The following is a 19331-nucleotide window of genomic DNA, read 5'->3' on the forward strand; positions in this document are numbered from 1 at the left end:
GAGGCCCTGTGGTGTGGTTCACAGATACCAGTTCCTCCTGTGATATGCTTAGCAAGATACTTTGCATCCATGTGACACTTTTTTTTCTCACTGGGACTTACGAAAGATACATCTGCAATACTCTATAAAAATCTGAACTATTATATTTTCACTATGTAGATCAGGAAAATTAGCAAACATAAAAAAAATCCATCCCAGGCCATGAAATAAACAAAACATGATCTATGTGCTAGGACTTAATTCAAAAAAATTTATTGCAAAAAATAAATAAATAAAGTTACTTCCTCTAAAAAAAAAAATAATAATAAAGAGGAAACACATTTGAAATACAAAAAATAAATTAATTAAATAAAATACATGACACATCCAATTCTCTGCCCCTACTTAAAGTTTTTTGCCAGCCTTTCTTTACTTTACCTTGGGATATGTCTACAGAAATGTTTCACAAAATGTTGTCTCTGATGACCTAAAGGAGAAAAAAAGGAAGAGGGAGGAAGGAGGTAAGATGAAGGAAAGTAAGAAGAAGAATACTAAGCCATATTAGAATTCCATTTTTTCCTTTCATGATTATTATGATTCTGTTATGATTAAGTAGATACACTATTTAAATAATTGCCATTCATAAAATTTTGAATATCAATTTCTAAAAGGGTATGCCTGTTGGCACCTACCAAGAAAAAAGAGTAAATTCTCTCAATTTCTAAGAAGAATATGTGATTCCTTTTTTATTCCGGGAGCATCTGCAGATAGAAATAAAGATAAATAGAATTTGTTCTATACAGACAGAATAAATTCAGAGATATTTAGGACTTTTGTAGGCCCCAAGAATTCTTGCTTTCCATATTCATCCTACATGAAGTATAATGTGTATATGATTGGAAGAGTTGATCTGAGTTGCCGTTGACCAGTGATGTTCTGTAAACATGGTATTAGCTAGGAATGCCTATTTTGACACAGTAAAGGTTACTGTTTTTTGTAAGATTGGCATGATGTAAATTTTTTTTATTTTCCAACTCTATTCTGTTCATTATTTTTGGAGACTTTGCTGATTTGTTTTAAATTTTGAAGTATTTTTATAGGCTTTTGAAAAGTACATAGGCCTTGAGTGATGGCTATCTCATGACTGAAAGCATTACAACAATGCACAAAGCAGAAGGGCCAAATTATACACCATGAATTTGGCAGCAGTTTGCCTCTTACAATTTACTAGACTCTTCTATCCTAATATATGTTCTCTGCTATCTCCTAATGTTAGAGCCATTTTCGTTAGTTATTGATTCCCAAGGACCACTACTGGTAAAGATGAAAAATTGTCCTCACTTCCCCAGTCTTGTATATGCATAAATAAACAAATAAGTACGTCTTAGTAGCTATATCTTGCTGAATTAAAAAATTCCCCCCAAACTTAGAGGATTTCTTATCTAATTTGTGTGGGTCAGATCTTTAGGAGCTTCACTAGCTGATGCTGGCTTGGGTCTCTCAAGAGGTTACAATCAACACAGCCCCAAGTCTGCAGTCATCTGAAGGACCCTTACAGTGAGGCTCCTTCATATGTCAGGTGAGCTGTGCTGGTTGTTAGGGAGACCTCAGTTCCCCCTCCATGTGGACCTCTTCCCAGACTACTCAAATGTCCTCACAACGTGGTAGCTGGGCTTCTGCCAGATCAGACAATGCAAGAGAGAGAAAGGGAGACGGGACGGTGTCTTTTAGGACTAGCCCTAGCCGTCACACCCAGTCACTTCCAATAGGTTCTATTTGTTAAAAATGAGTCACTGGATGAAATGTGTAGCCCACATGCAAGGGGAGAGAAATTACACCTTTCAAGGGGAGGAGCTTTAAATGACTTGTGAACATATTTTAATTCCCACAGAAGATTATGTAAATATGGAAATGACACTCATTAAAAATCCAGTAGGTGGGAAGAGGAAGAAGGAGATGGTAAATTCACACCTAACGCGTACAGTGCGCACTGTCTAGGTTATGGTCACACTTATAACTTTGACTCAAGTGGTACAAAAGCAATTTATGTAAACAAAAAACTTCATACCCCAATGAAAACATTTTTAACTTGAAAAAAAAAGAATATGTAGAGGGACTTTACCTAAAAATGCAATCAGTGTACAGAGGGTAACCTCTGTACCCTCAATGAATCCCCAACAATAAAAAAAAAAAAATTATGTAAGAATTCCAAAAGAATTGTTCATAATGAAGATAATGCTGAAAGAGAGTATAAGAATTATCATGTGTTCTTATACGTGAACGTGAGTCTGCCTTTGAAGACCAGAAATTGCATTTAGAATAGAACTAGTCATTCTTAAATATGCACATATATTTTTAAGAACAGAAAGTCTTCCTTTTAAATAACCTTGGTAACCTTAGAATTACATTATTTTTGAATAATTTATATTCATTGATTAGCCTAACAGTTTGACACCTTATTTATGGACTACTGAGATGGATCACATCTGTATCCAAAGCAAAGTAAACAAATTCTCAGTTTAGATAATTAAAGTGAGAGCCTGGGTTTGATTATATATTCTTGTACACTGTGGGGATATTTCAATTTGGGGGTTATATTTGTTATCTTTTGTTAATGAAAAATTAAACACAAACCTTGAGTAGATCATGCTATACATCCAAAAATCTAAAACATAGTCAAGAGTATCAGTAGATCCTTAAATAAAAAGGCACTTAAATATATGAATTACTCTCTGTAAATATGTGTTGAGGTTTTTGCATTTTTTTCTTAAAAAACAGAAAAGATTCTTTCTCTTAGTCTATCATTGTGACAATGTCAAACATATAATATTTGTATAAGGGAGAGAGGGAGGGAGTTTCTGTGGTAACAAGTGAGGGGAAGAGAGCATTCTAACCATTCACGCTTCGGATGTCATGAGAAATTTATTTAACCCATTGGCCCCTTGTAATTGAACTTCTACCGAAGTGCATATATCAGCAAAGCATGGACGGATGCAAGTAGAACAGTGTTCAGAATGACATCACATACATGGAATATAACCTTTTGCAAACCTATTATTGAGTCTGATCTAGGTTCTGCAAGATTCATAGCTTATCAGCCTCTTGGTTATGAAGAAGTGAATTCCTTCAGATATTCTTTGGTAGGTAAGCATTGCCTCTCTAGTTTCATAATATTTTAGTCCATATTTGCCTATGAAAGCTTTCCAGCCTCTGTGAAATTATTTCAGTATGCATAAGATGAGGCTAATTAATTTTCCTATGAAGCATAGCATTGAAACATCTTTATGTTTAGTATTGAAAATTAAATAGTACATATAGAAGATTTTTATGTTTCTTTTTCCTCATTTCTCTTCTTCTTAGCCAATAAAGCAGTGGAGAAACACTTGATCAAGGATTATGTGCCAGAACTGGACATAGTTTTCACCTTACAAATGCTTCGTCGGATCACCTGCGTTATCTCTATATACATTCTTGTGCCAGGTCCCTGCAAGAACTCACTGACAGCTAGTGCCAAATAATCTTTTGAAATATTAATAATTAATATATTATATATTTATACACATAGAAATGATTACATATATTATATACAAAGAGATAAGGCAGAAAAGATCTCATAGAATCTTCAATGTTATTTTTTTATCCAAATCTGTCATTTCATGCTTCTCTACTGATATGACACATTAAACTAATTTTATTCTGATTCAAGTGGTTTAAATCAATGAACACTATTGTGAAGTTCTGGGAAAGGTAGAGATAATAAAATGTGATTATCAATCCATTGGGTCCTTCCACTGCCTTTGACAGCAATAATTAACCCCATCATAAACGAGCTGTTTAATATACATGAAAACCAAGGAGCAAAGGTCAGCAATAAACCTCAAGGTGAGGTATTACTTTTAATTTTCCTAATTAAAAATCAGGATTTTTTTTCTGATGCTTGCTATTGAAACTAGGCATCTAGGCTAGGTTTTCCTCCTATACCACAAATCACATGTCATGAATAACTTCAGACACCAAAGATCAAAGTTTCACCAGCTAAACATAAGGAGGAGCTAGTTCAGAGAGTTAGGCCTTGTCACTGTGTATTCAGCCTCATCCAATGTCTGGCTTTCAAATGAAAATTCAAGGTTTACATAATGGATCTGCATTGTGAATCTATAATTGACATTTGCAATAACAAAGAATAGAATATTTGCCTTAATATAGACACACACTTTCTCATCCGGGAGAGCACCTCTCAGCAAAGTAGTCATGTCTGCTGAGGGAGATTAGGTCACTGGCAAGAGTCTGGGCAATCTGTCTCCAATAAAAAATATTACCCTCTGGAGTAGTTTAAGAGTAATAAACAGGGTTAACATCTTAAGGGAAAGTAATTAAGTGGTTTTGAGCATTTAATTGGGGTCCTATTTTGCAGCTACAAAATTTAAATATTTACATGCTAGACCATGTCCGCTATTTGGTTTTAAGTCTGTTGGTGGTGGGGATGGATGTATTTCAAGTCAAGGGTCTGCCTAATTTAATTTAAATAGATAAAAGGAACCGGAATACTTCTCTCTTCAACCATTGCTGAGGTTGTATAGAAAAACTTAAGTCATCTGATAGCACTGACTATACTTCTAGCAAATCTTGGGAGCAATTTATTTTATTTTATTATTATTATTATTATTTTATTGAGATAAAGTCTCACTTTATCACCCTCTGTAGAGTACTGTGATGTCATAGCTCATAGCTCAAGTAATTGGGCTCAAGCGATTCTCTTCCCTCCGTCTTCCTAGTAGCTGGGACTTACAGGTGGCTGCCATAATGCCGGCTGTTTTTTCTTTGTTTTGGGGGGGTTTTGTTTAGCAGTGCTGGGCTGGGTTTGAACCCACCAGCCCCAGTGCACATGGCCAGCTCCCTAACCACTGAGCTATGAAGACCTAAGTGATTCTCTGAGAAAGACCATTTCTTCTTTCCCATACTGCGGTGAGGACAGGAAACTAGTCTGTCTTGTGGAGTAATGGATTTCCAAAGGCTTATGCTAGATCTAGCACAAAGTGATACCTAATAAGTATTTGCTAAGGGTCTATAAAAATGACTTCTCACTAAATCCAAAGAGGAAAAAATGAGTTCCAAACTATGAAACGAACAGGATTGGCCACACAAAAGGCACTAAAAAAAAGATTCCTTTCTCTAAAATCTTCATCTTCTTTGAGCAGCTATAAGGACTGAAATTTTGTGTTTATAGGCTTCTACTCACTAAAATTATAGTATATCTTGAAGAAATAAGACAATGTGCTTAATAATCATTTGTATTTTCTTGTAAGTAATCTTTAGCATGCTTCCCTATTTCAGTTAGAGAGAGAAACAAACAAAAAGGGCTCCCTCGTATTTAAAACCCAGCTCCTCCAAGATGGAGGACTTTCCTACCCCAGTTCCACGTCATTCAAATGCTGCTGCACTGAATTACAATTGTCTTTGTGTGGCAGTCTGATGCTGAGAGCAGAGACCATCTTGTTCCTTGCTGAATTGTTTAAGATTTAAAACTGTGCCTAACATATATTTTATGCTAACCAACTATTTAATAAGTAGATATGGAATACCAAGGGAATAATTCTGGACAAAAAGTGGTACCAAAGGCAGAAGGGAAGAAAAAGAGAGAGAACATTACAAAATGTACAATAGTGCCTTGGCCCATCTAGAAAAGGTAAAACTGCCACAAAAGTTCCTGGATTTCAGTAGCATGGTAGCTGATGCCCAAGCCTTAAACAGTACTAAGGCTGATTATGAAAGAAACGTCTGAATTAGGCTGTATTCAAATGTCTGATAAGCTTTATCCTGTGAGACACCAATGTTACATGCAATAGAAGCAGAGATGATTTGCACGTGGAGACTGAGTAATAAACCCCGTGGGTCACTGTGCTTGGTAGGATGAGTACATAGATGCATCAGACATTGTCAGAGGCCCTGATTGAATTAATAAACAATGGCAGCAGAAAATGTTTTCCTTGCTGAATAGCTCTAATCAAGAGTAGAGGAGAGGTGAAACGAAGCTCACTAATTCTCTGCAAACTAATTCTCTATTTTTGGAGCGACAAGCCCTCTTTAGAATTATGAATCTTGAAAGGCCTCAGGATGCTGCCTCCTTAGCACTCCTTGAGGACTTCCTCCTCTTTAATTTGGCTTCACCTAAGTGCCCAGCGCTCGGCCAACTTGCAGTTCTATTGAAACATCCTGGTGACCCCAGACAGCCCCTCTCAGTGTACTTGCTTCTCAGATGGTTGTACTCCCCTGGTGGCAATGGCCATTAATTACTGTCTGTCTTTGATTCTCTGGGCTCCCATAACGAAGTACAGCAGATTGGCTTAAACAACAGAACTTTATTCTCTCACATTTCCAGAGACTAGAAGTCTGAAATGAAGATGTTGAGAGAGCTGTGCTCCCTCCACAGACGCTAGGAGAGGATCCTGCCTTGCCTCTTGCAGTAGCTGCTGGCAGTCCTCAGTGCTCCCTGTCATCTGGCCGTATCACTCCATGGCTTCCTTCTTTCCACATGGTCTTCACGTGGTCTTCTCCCTGCGTGTCAGCATTTGCCATTTCCAAGTTTTCCTCTTCTTATAAGGATGGACCTCAATCCAGTACCACCTCATCTTAACTTGATTACATCTGCAAAGACCCTATTTCCAAGTAACATCACCTTCCTGGGTTCCAAGTAGATAAGAATTTGGTGGGGACACTATTCAACCAAGTGCAGGCACACTAACTATATACTCAACCAAGAAACCAATCTATGCTTGTTGGCTGTCACAATTTACAAGGTTTTCCATTGTATTCCATAGTCCCCTTATTATCAAAGAAGGGGAAATGGTGTATATTTCTCAGTCAGCTTCAGAGTCTAGAGCAAGCAAATATTGAAGAGGAAGCCTTTTAACATCTGTCAAATTACACCACCAAAAGTTGATGGATAATTAAATTTGATCAAGGTATTATCATTCAAAATAATATTGTCTCCTTGTCCCCAAATCAACTGATACAAATGTTCATGTAGATTATGTGTAGAAATGGTGAACATGACAGACCACAGAGCCCAGGCTTCATCAGTTATATTAGATAATTGACTTGCTGAGCCTCTCTTTCCTCATCTGTAAAATGAAGATAATAGCAGAATCTCCTTCTATTGATTCAGGATTTAATGAGTGCGCGCGTGCGCACGCACACACACACACACACACAAAGAGTGCCAAAAAATGCATACACATTTTAAGATGCTTAGAAAAATGTCTGGCAAACAAGTAGCATTCTTTAATAGTTAACACAGATTATTTGACAATTTCCGGGGAAAATTTATATTAAGATCAGCATCACAACCATTAACACCCATGTGTTACTTCTAAGTTGCTTTATATCAATTTTTTTTAATTAAAAAGCAATTTTGTTACTCATCATTCATTTGAAGAAAAGTATGATTTGCCATTGTTATATCCAAAAGCCCAGTCCAGAAGTGCCATTTTAAACCGAGATGGTTAAACTTTTTTGGTTTCTATGGAGATTATCTACTGAATAGTTTACTTACTGCCTGGAGCTGTCAGCGCATACTGTTTAATTTATAAAGCTGATCTAGACCTCTATGGGGGAAACAGCCACCAATATTTCTCCAAACTTACTTGGATTTATTTTCAGTGTCAGACAAGACATAACATTTATTATGATTCACCTTAGCGTGATGACATTTCATTTTTCTTGTTGAAGAAGATGTTCCAGAAAAAAGGGGGAAAAAAAGTTTAAATCTCTTTAGTCTTCTGGATGCCTCATAATGAATGAGGAGTTCTGCTTCTCCTCAGGGCTTCAATAGCAAAAAGTGTTTAGACATCAGGACCAAACCCCCACTGAATATTTACAGAATTTGTTGCGAGGTGTTGAACTATAAATCTAAAGTTTGAAACCTACATCAAATATAAGAGAAAAGCCCATTTTTTAAGAAAAGTATAAAACAAAAAGTCAGAAGTAAAAATGTAAATATTTTAAAGGTTTATTTAAATCCTTAAGTGTCTTCCTCATAAATAATACATAAAACTTATTTTATCAAATGTTCCTTGGTTGTGTCATTCAGAATATAAGACATTGAGTTATTGTAGAGGAATGAGGGACACAAAATTTATGTTATTAAAACCTTAGAGATTTTAGAAGCCTTGACACACAAAGGATGTGCAAGGAATTAATCTGTATCCACGAGATTTTACAGTTTTAGAAAGGAATCAAATCTTGTATTTTAGAGTTTCATAGATAAGCCTGTAACTGAAAAAGTCTTTTACAAATAGCAAAGAAAAACTCTCATTCTTCATTCTAATACCTAAGTGGAGACTGAAGACTAACTTAGTAGAAACTTCCACTGGATAGTCAAACACGGTAAAGCCACATCAAAATCTCAATGTTAAATTTGTTGCCTATCTTCCATCTTTTTCTCATTTTGAATTTGCAGTCCTAATAAAATTGTATCCTCCTAAAAATAAAAAAATAAATAAATAAAACTTTACCCTCCTACACACAGAAAGCAATCTAAATAACTTAGAATGTATGGCTCTCAGGACTATGACACGATTTTCACTTCTTTTAAAGCCAGGAAAATTAACAGCTTTGTAACAAATGCTTGTTGACACAATAAACAGAATGGCTGTACAGATTCTCTTAATTGCCAACTAAATAATGAATGAATAAGAAAGAGTTGATATAAATGGAAACCTCATAAAAATTTCACATTCCACGTCATGTTTCACATTTACAAAAAAGAAAGAGAGGGATTAAAACAAAACAAAACAAAATAACAATTAAAAAAATGAACCGATTCCAGAGAGGATGCTTAAAGCACATTAGTGTGCAGTCAAGTAAGTGGTGTGTCATCCTTTTGTTTGTTTCTATAGAACAAAACAACAGACAAAACACAAAAAGATACTTGATGATATCAAGTACTATCTGTCATTCCAAACTGGCCTGATCGGGTGGCCACCAAAAACTCAGTCTATGATGCCCCATGATCATATCAATGTATACAGTTATGATTTAATTAAAAAAAAAAAAAACTCAGTCTACATGGAATAATAAATTCCATGATTGAATATAGACTTGGCTTTTCTATACCTCAGAACACTCTCTCAGCAGTTATTGAAAGTATGTTAGTGAATTGCCATGCTATTTTAAGAACAATTTATACATAATTCATTCCCTAAACAATAGAGCATGAAAAATTACACTTAAACTTTCCTTCCTTTGGAAGTAGTAAGTGAGATTCCTATTACAGGTATTCATACTTCTTCTCTAATTAAACATATTTGTCTCTAAAATATATTTTTCACTTTCACTACTCTGTTTGCACATGAATCAACTCAATCTAACTTGCCCTTCCAAGGTCAAACTGTTTCAAAAGCTGAAAGTGAAACTTAAGCAAGAGCTAGGTATTTTGAAATCATATCAGGAGGAACTCAGCCTTGAACTTGATTAGGGGTCAGACGTGGGCTCTCCTTCTTGCTGTGTTTCCAACCACCTGTAAGTGACCATGAGTAATTCACCTGCCTTCTCTAGGTCAGAGTTTCCTCATCTCTGAAACAACACTGGCCTACGGAACGTGCTGCTGTGCTCTGGCCAAATAAAAACATCACTGGCAGTGGAAGAGTTTGCTCTTTGGACAGACTAGGAGGTCACGCTTGTGACAAAGAAAACAGATGTGAGAAACAGTGAACAGAAAGACAGACCAAAAGATATCTTTAAAAAGAGACAGAAAGAGAGAAGTACTTCAGTCTTCATTGATTTGCTAGTAACTCATGGCTTTTGTTATTAACCATATTTCTTAAAAAATTACCTCAGATTTTTAAAAAACAGAAATTTCTCCCCCTGCCCCAACAGTTATTTTTGTGCAATGCTGCAATATAGGGGCACAGTTTCTATTTGCTAAATAGTGAATCACAAGCTCAAACATGGCTGTGACCTCACTCTGAGAGCCTCAACCTGCTGAAAGCTACAAGCCATATCAACAATCGGATTTCTTTACAAAGTACTCTGTCATCCCAAAGACTCAACCACCAGACTCCTAGAAGTCATCAAAAAATACAGTAATGTTTCAGGATATAAAATCAATGTCCACAAGTCAGTAGCCTTTCTGTACACCAATAACAGTCAAGATGAGAAGCTAATTAAGGACACAACTCCCTTCACCATAGTCTCAAAGAAAATGAAATACCTAGGAATATACCTAACGAAGGAGGTGAAGGACCTCTATAAAGAAAACTATGAAATTCTCAGAAAGGAAATAGCAGAGGATATTAACAAATGGAAGAACATACCATGCTCATGGATGGGAAGAATCAACATTGTTAAAATGTCTATACTTCCCAAAGCAATCTACCTATTCAATGCCATTCCTATCAAAATACCAACATCGTACTTTCAAGATTTGGAAAAAATGATTCTGCGTTTTGTATGGAACCAGAAAAAACCTCGTATAGCTAAGGCAGTTCTCTGTAACAAAAATAAAGCTGGGAGCATCAGCATACCAGATTTTAATCTGTACTACAAAGCCATAGTGCTCAAGACAGCATGGTACTGGCACAAAAACAGAGACATAGACACTTGGAATCGAATTGAAAACCAAGAAATGAAACTAACATTTTACAACCACCTAATCTTTGATAAACCAAACAAGAACATACCTTGGGGGAAAGACTCCCTATTCAATAAATGGTGTTGGGAGAACTGGATGTCTACATGTAAAAGACTGAAACTGGACCCACACCTTTCCCCACTCACAAAAATTGATTCAAGATGGATAAAGGACTTAAACTTAAGGCATGAAACAATAAAAATCCTCCAAGAAAGCATAGGAAAAACACTGGAAGATATTGGCCTGGGGAAAGACTTCATGAAGAAGACTGCCATGGCAATTGCAACAACAACAAAAATAAACAAATGGGACTTCATTAAACTGAAAAGCTTCTGTACAGCTAAGGAGACAATAACCAAAGCAAAGAGACAACCTACACAATGGGAAAGGATATTTGCATATTTTGAATCAGACAAAAGCTTGATAACTAGAATCTATAGAGAACTCAAATTAATCCACATGAAAAAAGCCAACAATCCCTTATATCAATGGGCAAGAGACATGAATAGAACTTTCTCTAAAGACGACAGACGAATGGCTAACAAACACATGAAAAAATGTTCATCATCTCTATATATTAGAGAAATGCAAATCAAAACAACCCTGAGATATCATCTAACCCCAGTGAGAATGGCCCACATCACAAAAATCTCAAAACTGCAGATGCTGGCGTGGATGTGGAGAGAAGGGAACACTTTTACACTGCTGGTGGGACTGCAAACTAGTACAACCTTTCTGGAAGGAAGTATGGAGAAACCTCAAAGCACTCAAGCTAGACCTCCCATTTGATCCTGCAATCCCATTACTGGGCATCTACCCAGAAGGAAAGAAATCCTTTTATCATAAGGACACTTGTACTAGACTGTTTATTGCAGCTCAATTTACAATCGCCAAAATGTGGAAACAGCCTAAATGCCCACCAACCCAGGAATGCATTAACAAGCTGTGGTATATGTATACCATGGAATACTATTCAGCCATTAAAAAAGATGGAGACTTTACATCCTTCGTATTAACCTGGATGGACGTGGAAGACAGTATTCTTAGTAAAGCATCACAAGAATGGAGAAGCATGAATCCTATGTACTCAATTTTGATATGAGGACAATTAATGACAATTATGGTTATGGGGGGGAAACAGAAAGAGGGAAGGAGGGAGGTGGGTGGGGCCTTGGTGTGTGTCACACTTTATGGGGACAAGACATGATTGCAAGAGGGACTTTACCTAACAATTGCAATCAGTGTAACCTGGCTTATTGTACCCTCAATGAATCCCCAACAATAAAAAAAAAAAAAAAATACTCTGTCATTTATCTAATAACTACATTTCAAGTGAGAAATTTCTCATCTCCAAGTTCTAAGCAATCCTCTAAGAAATCAAATATTTAAACAAGAAATGGAACATGTGGAACTGAGCCTGCCAAACTGGGCTTATCATCAAGATTGCTATCTCAGTTTGGGAACACTTCAGCTAGCACAACCTGGAAAATTTTGAACTTCATCGCTGATTTGTACTTTTAGTTTACAAATGCATAACCAATCGAACAAGCCAAACTAGGAAACTTAACATTTAAGTATCCTTTAAATAAATATGTTCAAGTTTTCCATCTCTAATGTACTATGGGTAAAACTACGCTAGCACATTAGAATTCTTACTAATCAGGATGCCCCACTAGTTTCAGAGTCATAAGGCAGCAATCTCCTTCAAAGAAAGAGAAAAAATAGTGAAATTTTACTCACAGCTTAAATGTTAAGTTTTCTAAGTTAGCATATAAACCCCAACAAGATCAACAAAATGTAGATCAAAGAATTCAAGGGTATTCCCAAGCAATTTTTTTTTTTAATTTTTACATTTTTCTCATTGAAACTTTTTGCAGACTATTATCCCAACTTGTGTGGTTTGCTGAGAATGGACCCAGTCAGAGATGCTCCTGTTTGAATTAATACAAATTCTAACTTAGCGGACTGATTTCTACAGTGGTTTCTTACCATGTGTATTATTTTCTTTGTAAAATTCCTGAGAATTGATTAGATTATAAGATTATAACATAAGGGGTCTGGAGTGATTCCATTAAAAGTTCTGAGGAGGCTAAAGAAGTCTTCCGGCCTGTGACACTTTGGTGTGTAGGGATCTTTTAACAGATCAGATGCTAGCCATATAGTCAGTTTGGGTGGTTATCTAAGGAATGTAGGACCAAAAGGACAACCTCAAACACACACACAGAGTTGACATTTGGCAAAATCTTGATGTAGCTAAGGTTTGTACTTCACTTCCATTTTTATAAATCCACTTCCAGGAGCCTGGGTAACAATCATCTTACTTTCTGAAAAGTGTAGACTTCACAGACCATGATCCCTTTACTGCCATCCTGCCCCCTGTAAAACAGAGCTATTTCAATGCCTTGTTGCTCATAATTCTCTCTGTTAAAGCTCATCTTGCAAACTAAACTAATGCATTCTTAGAAAATAATGTATCATCAGTATCACTAAACAATTTCATGAAGGATAGCAGAAGTAATGTCAGACATCACAGCAGCCAGAGGAGAGATGAGACCAGGGCAGAGATAGAGATATGCCCCAAGTTCTATGCCTTCCACTAACACAAGAATGGAAAATTTCCATGGCACAGGCCATGGCAACTCTGCACCACAGCTGTCGTCTCTTGCTGTATCTGGTCAGGCTGTGCTTGTACGTGCACACATACCTAATAGAAAGTGTCAGTGTGTGTGTGTGTGTGTGTGTGTTGTCTAATAGCCAGACCGATGAAAGTTTTTAATTGGTTCCTGTATGTCATGTAAATGTAGTCATTTGACCTTCTCACAAGGTCAACTGGTCAGTCTGCAGAAGCATATAAACGTGGCTGAAAAATCTTTGTGCTTTTTTCATGTAGCTTTAGTCAAATGGAGGGGATTTAAAGAGGTGATGAAGAGATTTTTTTTTATCTTCTGTTTAGTGCTCAAGAAAAGTCTTTAATGTTGTCCCAAGGAAGAAGGGGAGAACTATTCTATTAAAAAATTCAATTCAGAAAGAAGGATGACTTCATAAAAACTCCAAATTTCAAAGCAGATCATGAATCATATTTCAATGTTTAAGAATGTCATTATCAGAGAAGTTCATTGGGAAACCACAACGGAAAATTTTAACCTTTAAACCTTTTCTGTTCGTACCACCCTTAATGTCACAAGCATTTTTTTGTTGTTGTTCTGTCCTGGGACCAAAAGAAATACCTAACAGTTCCATTTATTAAGTATTTAGGTATAAACAACTTAGTATTTGTGTCTTAAGCCTCTTGAAAGATAATATATATGTTTGAAAGAAAAATATGTTTTCTTTTATTTTCAAATAGCCACAAATATTAACTAATAAGATGTGTACACAACTTTTCAAGTCTTGGATCCAGACTTGACATCATCATCTTCATTTCTTGTTTCACATCATTTTCACAAGATATTTGCTTTTCATCACAGCAACCTTAAAATACCAGCTTCACAAAAATATGATATCAACCAAAGGAATGTAGCATGTTCTAACACTGAAGCTGTGAGCCAGTAGTTCCTGCAAGATCTGACAGTTGGTGAATATCATTATTATTCTTAAAATTTTTTAATATCCCCTGGTACTCCCTCTGCATTGCTGTGCGGGGGCATTTGAGAACCAGGTAGGTAAGCATTCAGGAAAAGTATGGCTTAAAACTGTGGCAAATATTGAAAGCAGTTTCGGGGCCATTCCAGTTTCAGAAACAAGAGAAGTAAGACTCAGGCAAACATTGCCCCACAAAAGTAGCAGAAACACTTGTCACAAGTGCCTAGAGATGCTTCTGTTCAAGAAGCAGTGTTGCATCCCATTGGCAGGTGACACCCAAACACAACAAAAATATTTACTTTTTATTTTAGTTTTTATTTCTTTTTTTTTTTTTAAGAAACAGGATCTATCTCTGTCACCCAGGCTGGAGTGCAGGAGCTCAATCATAGCTCACTGTAACTTCACCCTCCTGGGTCAAGTGATCCTCCTACCTCAGCCTGCCAAGGACCTGGGACTACAGGTGCTCCACCATGCCTGGCTAAGATTTCTTTTATTATTTTTTGTAGAAACAGGGTCTCACTATCTTGCCCAGGCTGATCTCAAACTTCTGACCTCAAATAATCCTCCCTCCTCAGCCTCCCAAAGTGCTTAGAGTACAGGTATAAGCCACCACTCCTGCCCCAAACAGGGATGTTGTGAGCACAGAAGACAAACTGTTTACCCACTCCACCCCACAACATATCCTGAACCCACCTGACAACTAGTGAAGACAAGTAATGGCCACATATTAATAAGAAAACTCAGATACAAAGACAACCACATAGCCAAACATGAACAAACATTTGAGCAAAACCAAAACCTTAACAAAAGGTTCCCAATTCCAAAGGCAAAGAAATTACATGTGTAAAAACAAAGTCCCCAGAGGGGCGGAGCAAGATGGCAGCCGAGTAACAGCTTCCTTGCATCTGGGCACCATGAGTCTGGGGATATAGGACTCCAGGCATCTCTGGCTGGTGGGATCTGCCTGTCATCACCCCTGAGAGGATACAGGGAGTCAGCGAGAGACTTCTGGACCCCAAGAGGAGGACTAAAACAGTGGAAAATTGGCAAGTGGTCGTGAGTGTTCACTCCGTCTAAACCCACCCGCAACTGTAAGTTCAGTAGCAGCGAGACTGCAAACCAGAAAGGCCTTACCTGTGAACTGTTTTGGTGTCTTTGGACTTGGCACTCAGCTGAACTGCCTTGGGGAGAGCCTGAGCAGGAGTGCAGAGAACTTTGGCCTTTGTCTAGGGCCCCAGTCTGAGCCGCTGAGCCAGACGGAGCTAATAGTGTTTGGCTCTGGGTCACAGGCAGCCATTGTGAGCAATCTGCCCCAGCAAGCTCCGCCCTCAGGGTCGTAGAGCTAGAATTGGGTGGGAGCTGGTAACCCAGTGACCAAGTAGCCTAAGGACGGGGTCTGAGCCACCTTGTAGCCCTAACCCTCAGGGGCAGAGGGAGACCAGTTTTGGCACACAGGGTAAGTGGATAGCCACTTCAGCAGTGATTCCAGCGACAAGCACTTCCCTGGGAAAGCTTCTGCTCAGCAAGTGAACAAGTTCAAAGTGCCTTTAAGTGGGCTGAAGAGAGATTTAGGGTGTCTACCTGCTGGGGTTTGAGAAACTAGCAGCCTCCAGTCGTATCAGAACTGTGATTAACATCTCATACCCCAGAAGACCACATGTTGCCCAGACAATATTCAATAACATATACATACTGTTTTGTTTTTGGTTGTGGTTTTTTTTTTTTTTTTTTGGTTTGGTTGGTTTTTTTTGTTTATTTTGATGTTGTTGATTGTTGTTTTGTTTTTTAAGTTCAACCTTTTCCATACAGATCCTTTTTCTTTCTCAATTTTTCTAGTTTAATTATAATTTCCCATTGCTGCCTATTTCAATAATTAGAACTTCATTTTTGTTAGTGTTTCTACCGCTATTATTTGGTTTTCCACCCAATTTTATCCCGTAAAGTTTTCTGTTTGCTTGTTTTGGTTTGATTTATAGCATTTTGGTCTTTCCTCTCCACTTGGTGGAGGTGGGGTACTGTGTCTGATCAGGTTAGCAAAGAGCTGCTGACCTCAAGGGAACCACCCAACTGGGCACCCCCAGAAGGTGGATTTTTTAAAGGTTGTATCAAAGTACCCTACTGTACACCTATATTGCTCTGTCTCCCTCTTTCTGTGCCTCTCTTCTTTTTGTCAATATTCCTTTTACCCACCCCCTCTCCTTTCTCTATTTTTCTTTTTTTTTCTTATCACATGGTCCTCCTTTCTCTCATCCCTTTTTTGCTCTTCAACCCTCTCACCCTTCTGGTCCTGTAACCCTTAGCCCACAGGCACGAGAGCAAGAGGAAGTGCAAGGAAAATTAGGGCAAGGAAACAGATAAAAGAAATCACTCATAAGGAAGACTCAGCAGAAAACTCCAGGCAACATGAAGAACCAGTACAGAATAACCCCGCCAAGGGACCATGAGGTAGCTACTGCAGAGGATTCCACCTGTAAAGAAATGTTAGGAATGACAGAAAGGGAATTTAGAATACACATGTTGAAAACAATGAAACAAATGATGGAAACAATGAAGGAAACTGCTAATAAAGTGGACAATATCCAAAAGGAAATCCAAAAACAGAATCAAATAAGAGATGAACGATATGAAGAATATAAAAAGGATATAGCAGAGCTGAAGGAAATGAAACAGTCAATCAGGGAACTTAAAGATCAAATGGAAAGTATCAGCAACAGGTTAGACCATGCAGAAGAAAGAATTTCAGAGGTAGAAGACAAAGTTTTTGAGATAACTCAGATAGTAAAAGAGGCAGAAAAGAAGAGAGAGGAAGCAGAACGTACACTGTCAGAATTATGGGACTTTATGAAGTGTTCCAACATACGAGTTATAGGAATTCCAGAAAGGGAAGAAGAATGCCCCAGACGAATGGAAGCCATACTAGAGAATATTATAAAAGAAAATTTCCCAAATATCACCAAAGATTCTGACACACTGCTTTCAGAGGGATATCGGACCCCAGGTCGCCTCAACTCTAACCGAGCTTCTCCAAGACACATTGTCATGAACCTGTCCAAAGTCAAGACAAAAGAAAAGATTCTGCAAGCTGCCAGGAGTAAGCGCCAGTTGACCTACAGGGGCAAATCCATCAGAGTGACCGCAGACTTCTCTAATGAAACTTTCCAAACAAGAAGACAATGGTCATCTCCCTTTAATCTACTTAAACAGAACAATTTCCAGCCCAGAATTCTGTACCCTGCTAAGCTAAGCTTCAAAATTGACGGAGAAATCAAATCATTTACGGATATACAAACATTGAGGAAATTCACCACAACAAGACCAGCTCTACAGGAAATATTTCAACCTGTTCTGCACACTGACCACCGCAATGGATCAGCATCAAAGTGAGAACTCAGAAATTGAAGGACAGAACCTAACCTCCACACTGATGCAAAAGATAAAACTAAGCAATGGACTCTCACAAAATAAGACGAATAAAATACTACCACACTTATCAATTATCTCAATAAATGCTAATGACTTGAATTCCCCACTGAAGAGACATAGATTGGTTGACTGGATTAAAAAACACAAGCCATCCATTTGCTGTCTGCAAGAAACACACCTGGCTTCAAAAGACAAATTAAAGCTCCAAGTGAAGGGTTGGAAGACAATTTTTCAGCAAATGGAATTCAGAAGAAAAGAGGAGTTGCAATCTTATTTTCAGATACATGTGGATTTAAAGCAACTAAAGTCAAAAAAGACAAAGATGGTCACTTTATATTGCTCAAGGGAAAACTACAACAAGAAGACATTTCAATTCTAAATATTTATGCACCCAATTTAAATGCTCCCAGATTCTTGAAACAGACCTTACTCAGTCTGAGCAATATGATATCTGATAATACCATAATAACAGGGGACCTTAACACTCCTCTTACAGAGCTGGACAGATCCTCTAAACAGAAATTAAACAAGGATATAAGACATTTAAATGAGACCCTAGAACAACTGTGCTTGATAGACGCATATAGAACACTCCATCCCAAAGATAAAGAATATACATTCTTCTCATCACCCCATGGAACATTCTCCAAAATTGATCATATCCTGGGACACAAAACAAATATCAACAGAATCAAAAGAATTGAAATTTTACCTTCTATCTTCTCAGACCATAAGGCACTAAAGTGGAACTCAACTCTAACAAAAATGCTCGACCCCACCCAAACACATGGAAATTAAACAATCTTCTGTTGAGTAACAGATGGGTGCAGGAAGAAATAAAACAGGAAATCATTAACTTCCTTGAGCATAACAACAATGAAGACACAAGCTACCAAAACCTGTGGGATACTGCAAAAGCAGTTTTGAGAGGAAAATTCATCGCTTTAGATGCCTACATTCGAAAAACAGAAAGAGAGCACATCAACAATCTCACAAGAGATCTTATGGAATTGGAAAAAGAAGAACAACCTAAGCCTAAACTCAGTAGAAGAAAAGAAATATCCAAAATCAAATCAGAGATCAATGAAATTGAAAACAAAAGAATCATTCAGAAAATTAATGAAACAAGGAGTTGGTTTTTTGAAAAAATAAATAAAATAGATAAACCATTGGCCAGACTAATGAGGAATAGAAAAGTAATATCTCTAGTAACCTCAATCAGAAATGATAAAGGGGAAATAACAACTGATCCCACAGAGATACAAGAGATCATCTCTGAATACTACCAGAAACTCTATGCCCAGAAATTTGACAGTGTGAAAGAAATGGATCAATATTTGGAATCACACCCTCTCCCTAGACTCAGCCAGGAAGAAATAGAGCTCCTGAACAGACCAATTTCAAGCACTGAGATCAAAGAAACAATAAAAAATCTTCCAACCAAAAAATGCCCTGGTCCAGATGGCTTCACTCCAGAATTCTATCAAACCTTCAAGGAAGAGCTTATTCCTGTACTGCAGAAATTATTCCAAAAAATTGAGGAAGAAGGAATCTTCCCCAACACATTCTATGAAGCAAACATCACCCTGATACCAAAACCAGGAAAAGACCCAAACAAAAAGGAGAATTTCAGACCAATCTCACTCATGAATATAGATGCGAAAATTCTCAACAAAATCTTAGCCAATAGATTACAGCTTATCATCAAAAAAGTCAT

Source organism: Nycticebus coucang, chromosome 1 (genome assembly GCF_027406575.1).
Source record: "Nycticebus coucang isolate mNycCou1 chromosome 1, mNycCou1.pri, whole genome shotgun sequence".
Taxonomy (NCBI): domain Eukaryota; kingdom Metazoa; phylum Chordata; class Mammalia; order Primates; family Lorisidae; genus Nycticebus; species Nycticebus coucang.